The sequence below is a fragment of the Asparagus officinalis genome, chromosome 5 (genome assembly GCF_001876935.1).
Source record: "Asparagus officinalis chromosome 5, Aspof.V1, whole genome shotgun sequence".
NCBI lineage: Eukaryota > Viridiplantae > Streptophyta > Magnoliopsida > Asparagales > Asparagaceae > Asparagus > Asparagus officinalis.
In genome coordinates, this window is record NC_033798.1 from 27,034,409 (window position 1) to 27,043,736 (window position 9,328).

Here is a 9,328-nt window from a genome sequence, read left to right on the forward strand (position 1 = left end):
GCCCAACCTGGCGTTCAGGACCCGAACCTCGCATCTTAGAATTGAGACGCGAGGTTGGGTGTTGACTGAACATCCAGAACGCGAGGGTCGCTCGCGTTTAACTTGTTGTGACTTAAAAAAGCGGGGGTCGCCTGCATTTCTAGAATTGTAATGCGAATGTGAATTCCGCGTTTTGGAAGAAGTTGGTTGACTTGTAACTTCTTCTGAAAGGCGTTGCAAGGACCGTCATTCAGTAATCTTCGCTTTAGCTATTGTGGGATGTAAAAGTCGTCAGATTGTAACTTCCACTGTAGATGGTGAAGACTGCCGAATAGATTTTTCATCTGTTGTCGGAAGTGTCGTCGAATTGTAACTCTTCTCGTTTTATGTGAAAAGTCCTCTATTTATAGCTTTTCGTTTGTTGGCATGAAAGCTATCTGATTGTAGCTTTCATTATTGGAACTTGATGGGAATCAGCGAATATTTGCCCACAGCTCTCTACCAAGCAACTTACCAACTAAGTCCAACCTTTTATTTCTAAAATCATTACACTGATCATCAACATCTCTAATAGTTGCTAATATAATATTAGTCATGTTGTTGTCACAGCCATCAAGATCAATCATCTCAAAATAGTTGCTAATATAATATTAGTCATGTTGTTGTCACAGCCATCAAGATCAATCATCTCAAACATGAGGTCGTGTTTGTAGCGATTATAATGTGTTGTTGTCACAGCCATCAAGATCAATCATCTCAAACATGAGGTCGTGTTTGTAGCGATTATAATGCCACGAATGCAATGATTTAGAAATCGCTTCTGTTTTGATTGTAAGGATGAATTCTGCTTCTTGATTTGAAGGAACCATTGCCTTGTAATCTCGTGGGGATCAGCTATCCATTATGATTTTTAGACAGCCTATAGAACCCCCTCCAAAGTTTTCGAAAGTTCGCGGTTGACTAGGATGAATTTTCGGAATACTTTGGATCGCAAAATTTAGTGGATTGATTGTTCGCTCTGTCTGATTTGAAGACATCGCGAAACTGGTTGTCGGAATGTTCAAAATTTAGTGGATTGATTGTTCGCTCTGTCTGATTTGAAGACATCGCGAAACTGGTTGTCGGAATGTTGAAATGTTGCTTCCTCGAACCAAACAAAAAGACATCGCGAAACTGGTTGTCGGAATGTTGAAATGTTGCTTCCTCGAACCAAACAAAACAGCTTTTGATCCTTGATGATAATGAAGAATGAGGTGCACTCCAAATCAAATCTGATGGTTTTAGCGTTGCTGATTATAATCTGCCTGCACCCATCTGATAGACTCCCCAGTGGAGTCGCCTGTTTCTTCTCTATTTTGGTCACCTTGATGGCTGACCTCATTTTTTTTATTTGAGGCCGCGTCGTATCTCCTGTTGATCATCACACGTGGGTGAACTCTGTGCTTGAGAGTTTGAACGCGTAGTGAGACTCGTGTTTGGAATTTCAACTAACTCGAACGCTAGGATCGAGTTTGGGCGGGATTCTAGCCTCGAATCCCGTCTGTTACGATTTGACAGCTCACAGCTGTCTATAAATAGATCGCTGCAGGTCAAATCAAGAGTCATTCTACTCTTCTTGAAACTTTAATGAAAATTTTCGTTCTCATCTCCGGCAAGCAATGTTCCTCTTCTCCTCCGACTAAAATCCATAGCACCCAAGAAGAAAACGGTCTCCCATCCTTCCAAGTCTGGCGCCGCTGCGGCTCAGGGGTCGGCACCATCTGCGTCGGTCGGTGGCGCTACGGTTCAGGCATGCATGCCGCCCTAACTTCCCTTGATTGGTCGTGAGTACGACCTCCGTGGTCATTAAACTTGCTTCGGCAAGTTTTGATCTTTGGATCAACGAGGAAACTCGTTTCAAGAACGCGGGGCTGGACTCTGTCATTTAGTATTCTTAACGAGGGGTTCAAACTCCGCGTCTTAGATTTTTGATGCGAGGTTCGACCTACGCGTCTGACATTTTTGACGCGAGGTTCGACCTTTGCATTTGAGATTTTTTGACGCGAGGTTCGACCTTCGCGTCTGTGATTTTTGACGCGAGGTTCGACCTCCGCGTCCGGGAATTGCTTTTGCATTATCTAACACTTTTCTTTGTTTTGCAGTGCGTCATACTAGCGAGCCTCTCCCTTTTCACCATCATTTTGGGCACGAAGGTGGCGTGGACCCGAACATGACATTCAACCTGCGCCAAGAACTCCCGGTTTTCCGAATTACAGAGAAGAGCCGTGTGGAGCAAATCACCCAAGCTTCTTACGAGACTCTTAGGATATTGGTCAAGGATGCTAGATTTGAAAACTTGAGCCCTAAACCAATAATCAAACCTGCATTCCTTTTTGGGGATTTTGTTGACTTTGAGGCAGGCGTCGCTTATGATGGGGACTACAAATGGTTGCGGAAAGTTGGAGAACGCAACCTCTTCTTGCCCAATATGGAGAGGATGTTCCCCATGTTATACTTCCAGTGCGCTTCCATCCCAAGACGCATGGATTGGAACCTCGTCAAGGATCAGGATGGAGTTGTTCTCGGGACCCTAACTTTTCAAGGGGTCTGCACAGTTGGTTACAACAGGCAGGTGACAGCTCTATGGCCAGGATTGTTTGCTAAGGAGTACCCCGTCGGTGAGCTGGCTAGTCCGGCAAACACCTTTGTCAAGAAATTTCTGACAAAGAAAGGAGAATTTCCCGCGTAAGGATTTAGAACTCCTGGCTAGGTTCATTCTCCAGTGACAGGGTGGTGGACCCGAATGACCAAGTTTGTCTTGGAGGAACTGGAAACGCCTCTTACCCAATCTGGCTTGAAGATTCCGGTACTGGCTACTAAGTTCGGGATCGTCCAGAGCCATTTTCATTTCTTCTCCATATTAGAGAAGTATAATCCCGAGCTACTAAGTTCGGGATCGTCCAGAGCCATTTTCATTTCTTCTCCATATTAGAGAAGTATAATCCCGAGACTTGCACTTTCTTCACCCCGGTGGGAGAGTTAGGCTTCGCTCTCCACGAGATGCATGAAGTCTCAGGTCTTCTTCTTGGGGATTTACCGTATGAAGAATTTGTTCCAGGATCAGCGGAACTTAAAATCTTAAAGAAGACCAGCCCTGAAGTTTATGCTACTCTTTGGGAAGTCATGTGGCACTTCCACATTTGCATGCAGCAGACAGGGGATCGAGGAAGAAGTATTAAACAGGTGTCTTTGCGGAGTATTTATTCCAGAACCTGACCAATAAAGGAGCTTCGGTGACCAGATTGTCTGCAAGCACTTTAGAGGAGGTTCAAGCCCGAATTGATGCTGCTACCTCCCATTATACTAATGAGGCCAAGGAAGATATTTTCCCGGCTCATACAGAGTTTGAAAGCTTCCACTATCAGACTCTGATTCCAATTTCTGATACGGCACTGCTGGCTAGATTCTTGATGCTGTGGCTCAAGCGTTGTGTCGTTCCTACCAGGCCGATTGACGCTCTCGCTGTTGAGGTGATCTACCCAGCAGTTCTTTTAGCACATGGGAGACCATTGAATCTGCTTTACGCCATGCTGTGGCCCATCTTTTGTTTGGTGGAAAAATTCGATGTAAAAGAAACGAAAGAAAAATTGATCTGTATTCTCTCAAAATCGATTACAATTGGATTCCGATTACAAAAGAGAGGAGAATGAATTTGATTCTCCCCTTTGTTTAAAACTAGGTTCTTCAAGGTAGCGATGGAGTGCCTCCTTCGATTGTTCGTATCGAATTTGCTCTCCGTTGACGATCCGACCGTCTTTTATCTTGTGGGAACGATGAACTTCTATGGAAAGTTTGATGGGTAACTCTTTAACGAGTTTAAGAACTCTGAACGAGTTAGAACTCTGTGAATAGAGTTGTTAGAACCAAAGATTCAGTTAATGACCAAGCAGATATTCTGTTGTTGAAGAATCCTTTCAGATTTGATCTTCTGAACTCGATTCAAAAATCCTATCTCCAAGGATTTTGTCTCTCCTGCCTCTCTGTGCGGTTGAGATCCTGAAGAACCTCCAAACCCGTGCGGTTTAGATGCTGAAAATCCAACCCTCTCTTCATTGGGTTTGTTGAGTTTTTATAGGGGGATAAGAGGCTGTAACTACCCTCTAAATCCGCTCCTAAGTGGGTGTGATTTCCTCAGATCGTGGGGAAAACGGTTCTGAAACCATTCGACTCATATTTGAATGAGTCAAACGCCCAACCTAGCGTTTAGGACCCTAACCTCACGTCTTAGAATTGGGACACGAGGTTGGGTGTTGACTGAACATCCAGAACGCGAGGGTCGCTCGCGTTTCACTTGTTGTGACTTAGAAACGCGGGGGTCGCCTGCATTTCTAGAATTGTAACGCGAATGTGAATTCCGCATTTTTGAAGAAGTTGGTTGACTTGTAACTTCTTCTGAAAGGCGTTGCAAGGACCGTCATTCAGTAATCTTCGCTTTAGCTGTTGTGGGATGTGAAAGTCGTCAGATTGTAACTTCCACTGTAGATGGTGAAGACTGCCGAATAGAGTTTTCATCAGTTGTCGGAAGTGTCGTCGAATTGTAACTCTTCTCGTTTTATGTGAAAAGTCCTCTATTTACAGCTTTTCGTTATTTGGCATGAAAGCTATCTGATTGTAGCTTTCATTATTGAAACTTGATAGGAATAAGCGAATATTTGCCCACAGCTCTCTACCAAGCAACTCACCAACTAAGTCCAACTTTTTATTTCTGAAATCATTACACTACTCATCAGCATCTCTAATAGTTGCTAATATAATATTAGTCATGTTGTTGTCGCAGCCATTAAGATCAATCATCTCAAACATGAGGTCGTGTTTGTAGCGATTATAATGTCACGAATGCAATGATTTAGAAATCTCTTCTGTTTTGATTGTAAGGATGAATTCTGCTTCTTGATTTGAAGGAACCATTGCCTTGTAATCTCGTGAGGATCAGCTATCTATTGTGATTTTTAGACAGCCTACAAAGGTCACCATCCAGAATAGGTATTCATTACCGTTAATTGATGACTTATTCGACCAGTTGCATGGAGTGCAATATTTCTTGAAGATTGATCTTCATTTTAGCTATCATCAGTTACGGGTTCGGGAGATGGATATTCCCAAAACTACCTTTCTGACTCGATATGGATCCTTCGAGTTCCTCGTCATGCCATTTGGGCTGACCTATGCACCAATGGTATTCATGGATTTGATGAACTGAGTTTTCCGTCCATATTTAGACCATTTCATAATCGTATTCATCAACAACATCTTTATCTATTCGAGATCGGAGGTAGAGCACGAGCAACATTTTCGATTGGCATTGCAGACTTTATGGGAGTACCAGTTGTATGCTAAGTTTAGCAAGTATGAGTTTTGGCTATCCGAGGTCAGATTTTTAGGCCATGTTATCAGCAAGGAGGGCATAGCTGTAGATCTAACTATGGCAAAGGCAGTACTTGATTGGGAGCCACCGAAGATCATTATAGAGATTCGTTGCTTCTTGGGTCTGGCGGGCTTTTACAGGAAGTTCATCTAGGACTTCTCAAAGATCGCTACGCTACTGACACGCCTTACAAAAAAGGGTGTATAGTTTGTTTTGGGGCTAGAGTATCAGGAAACCTTTGAGTCTCTGAAGGCTAAGTTAACTACAACGCCAGTGTTGATTATCCCGATCAGTGATAAGACCTTTGTTGTCTATACTGATACATCATTATCGGGTCTAGGAGGTGTTTTGATACAGACCCAGAGAGTAGTGGCTTATATTTCATGGCAGTTGAGGACTCATGAGTAAAGTTATCCTACACATGATTTGGAGTTAGCAGCAGTAGTCTTCGCACTGAAGACATGAAGACATTACCTTATGGAGTGTAGTTTGAGCTGTTCACGGACCACCAGAGTCTGAAGTATCTCCTCTCCTAGAACGAACTTAACCAGAGGCAGCGACAATGGGTCGAGTTCATTAAGAATTACGATTTCGCGATTCAGTATTATCCGGGGAATGCGAACATTGTAGCAAACACATTGAGTAGAAAGTGTCATCATCAGATTTTAGCTTTGAGATGTTCATTATATTGAGATCTTCAAACCCTTAGCCAATTTGATTTGATGCTAAAGATAGGCAGGAGCAGCGCATTTTTGGGAGCTTTAGCTACGCAACCATCTTAGACTGATAGAGTGGTCAGAGCTCAGCTAGAGGACTCTTGGATTCAAACCCGAAATGAGGAGATTTCCAAAGGTCCAAAGGCTGATTGGACCGTTAGAGCAGATAGAGGTCATTGAATGAAGGGCCGGTTAGTTATGCCAAATAATTCGCAGCTGAAGAAGGACTTATTTGATGAGGAGCATCGTACAAGGTACACAGTGCATCCAGGCACAACCAAAATGTACAAGGACCTGAAGAGATATTTTATTGAAGCAACATACGTAAGGAGATTGCGGAGTATATAGCTAAGTGATTTACGTACCAGCAAGTGAAGGCAGAACATTAAAGACCGGCAGGAGGCCTACAGCCTTTACCTATTCCCGAGTAGAAGTTGGCAGATATTTCCATGAATTTTATTATAGGCTTGTCGAGACCTAATAAAGGGAATGATTTAATTTGGGTAATTGTAGATTGATTGACGAAGTCGGCATGTTTTATATCGGTGAAAACGACATACACGACGGAGACTTATGTGAGGATTTTTAATCAAGAGATTGTGAGACTACATGGAGTTCCAGAAATGATTGTATCAGATCGAGGCTTAGATTTTACTTCGCATTTCTGAAGGAGCTTCCAAAATTCTTTCGGCAGCCAGCTATCGTACAACAGCGTTTTTCACCCGTAGATAGATGGCCAAACAGAGAGAGTCAATCAAGTGTTGGAGGATATATTGAGGGCATGTGTCATCAATTTCCAGGACAGCTAGGAAGATCACATCCCACTGATTTAGCTTTCTTATAACAACAGTTATCAAGCGACTATAGGTATGGCACCATATGAGGCATTATACGGAAGGCCTTATAGATCTCCGATTTATTGGGCATAATCGGAGGATAACTTGTTACTTTGATCAGAGCTTGTAAGACAGAATACAGAGAAGGTAGCACTAATTCGGGAGTGTATTCTTGCAGCACAGAGTCGGTAGAAGAGCTATGCAGATCAGAGGTAACGACTACTAGAGTTCCAAGTTAGGAACTATATTTTATTAAAAGTATCACCGATGAAGAGAGTTCAGTGATTTGGCAGACGAAAAAAGCTTGCCCTAAGATATATTGGTCCGTTCCGGATTGTGGAACGTATTGGAACCATTTTGTATCGGCTAAATCTTCTAGTATCGATGTCGACCATACATGATGTTTTCCATGTTTCGATGCTCAAGAAGTATTTACGTGACGAGGAACAGCAGCGAGTGTTGAACACACCAGAGGTTGAGATTCATAATGATTTGACCACTATTGAGACTCCATTTCGTATTCTTGCTAGAGAAGATAAGAGACTTAGAAATAAGGTGACTCTTTTAGTCAAAGTGCAATGGAACCAGAAAGGAGCTGAGGAGGCTTCTTGGGAACGCGAAGAGGATATGCGTTACGACTACCCACACCTCTTTGAGTAGGTAAAATGATTAGATATGAATTGCTTGTGTTCATGATTATTTGTATAGTTGTATTTATATTTAACGCTGGAATGGGTGTATTAACACTTAGCTCCTAATCATTCGGAACATATGGTATATACATGGACGGTTCCTTGTTTAGATTTTTCACCAGACATACTAGTTCCGTTTAGTTAGGGGTTAAGTGAGACTATTTACATTCTAGATTGTTAAATGTAGATATTGATTGTGTTTCATATCTAGAGATTAATAGTATGAGATGTGTATGTGAGGGTTTCATTGTTCGGATTATCCCCTCAACATGCTTTTCTCATATTATTAATCTCTAAGATACGATTGCAGAATTTTGACTATATTAGACATAATGTCTTGCAGCTTCTATTAGTATAGGCCCTGATACAATAAATAACATACATAGTTGAAGTTATCATGCTTAACAAAATAAAAGAATACGCATTGTGTTGTTCCTTCTGTTAGTAGTTCTTCTATAAATGAAAAGTATCTAATATTAGATATCAATAAAGAAAACATAAATAGTAAATGACAAAAAAATAATCAAATCCTCTCTAGTAAGATACAGAGCTTCAATATCAGAGAAAAGAATAGAGCTAACCAGAGAAATCGGAGGACAGCTGCAAGGACAGATTATGGTCAATTTGATCTCCAAAGAATTTGCTCTTCCTTTCTTATACTAAGAATGAAACAATCAAAAGGAGACAATTTTGAGATATATGAAATATATAAAGTTAAGAACTAACTTAAAAATATTGTTTTAATACTTGAAAAACATACCTCAAATACAACAACAGAATTAAAGATAAAAATATTATAGCCCATACATTAATGAAGCTTTAAGTCAGACATTAAGGGACATGCACTAGAATGTTTTAAGCTAATTCATGGCCTCAAACCTTTTTAGCCACAATAAAAAAATAAAATTGTAAGCAAGCATAAATTGAATTAAAACTCTTGTCCTTCAAGATCAAACATAGGAAAATCAGAAATGAATTCATTTTTTACCTTCACCTTCCATCTCGATTGCCATTTGAATCACTCCAAATGAAGAAAAAGGAAGAGAAAAGAACAAAAAACACCAATCACAAAAAAAGACTAAAAATAGAAGAAGTTAGGAGATACCTAATAAGGATTTAGCCTTTATTCAAATTTGGAGAGGATTTAAAAGCCAAATCAATGGTCGACTTCGAGATTTGATGATGAAGAAGGAGAGTGGCTTTTTTGTAATTATACTATCTTGAAGATCAATAGTGGGAAAGGGGAAAAAGTAAAAAAGATAGCAGAGAATTGATCACTCACCATGATCACGTGATGTCAGGATTCTGTCCATCACCATTATCTTCTAGCAAAGCGCGGAGGATGCAGCGATGAAGAGGAGTGCATGTTCTTGGAGAGGGATTTGATTGCTCATTGAGGCTAAGAGACGAAACTCACTTAGGGGTGAGCTTGAAACTTGGATTTTGATGGAGGAGAGTTGGTGTTGGGGGGGTTAGGCTGGGGTGGAGGAGTGTCGGAGAGGAGCAGAAAGAGAGGGATTTTGATGAAGAGAGAGGAAGGGAAACTGAGAAAGGCATTTTTTCCCTTGGGTGCTAGAGCTAGTTGTTCCCATTTGTTGCTTTAAAATTCAAATTAGGTGCTGATGAGGAATGAGAGGGGGCCCAAAAACTTACTTTACCTAATGAAGGTTTTCTTATAATAATTTAAAATTCTAGTTTGAC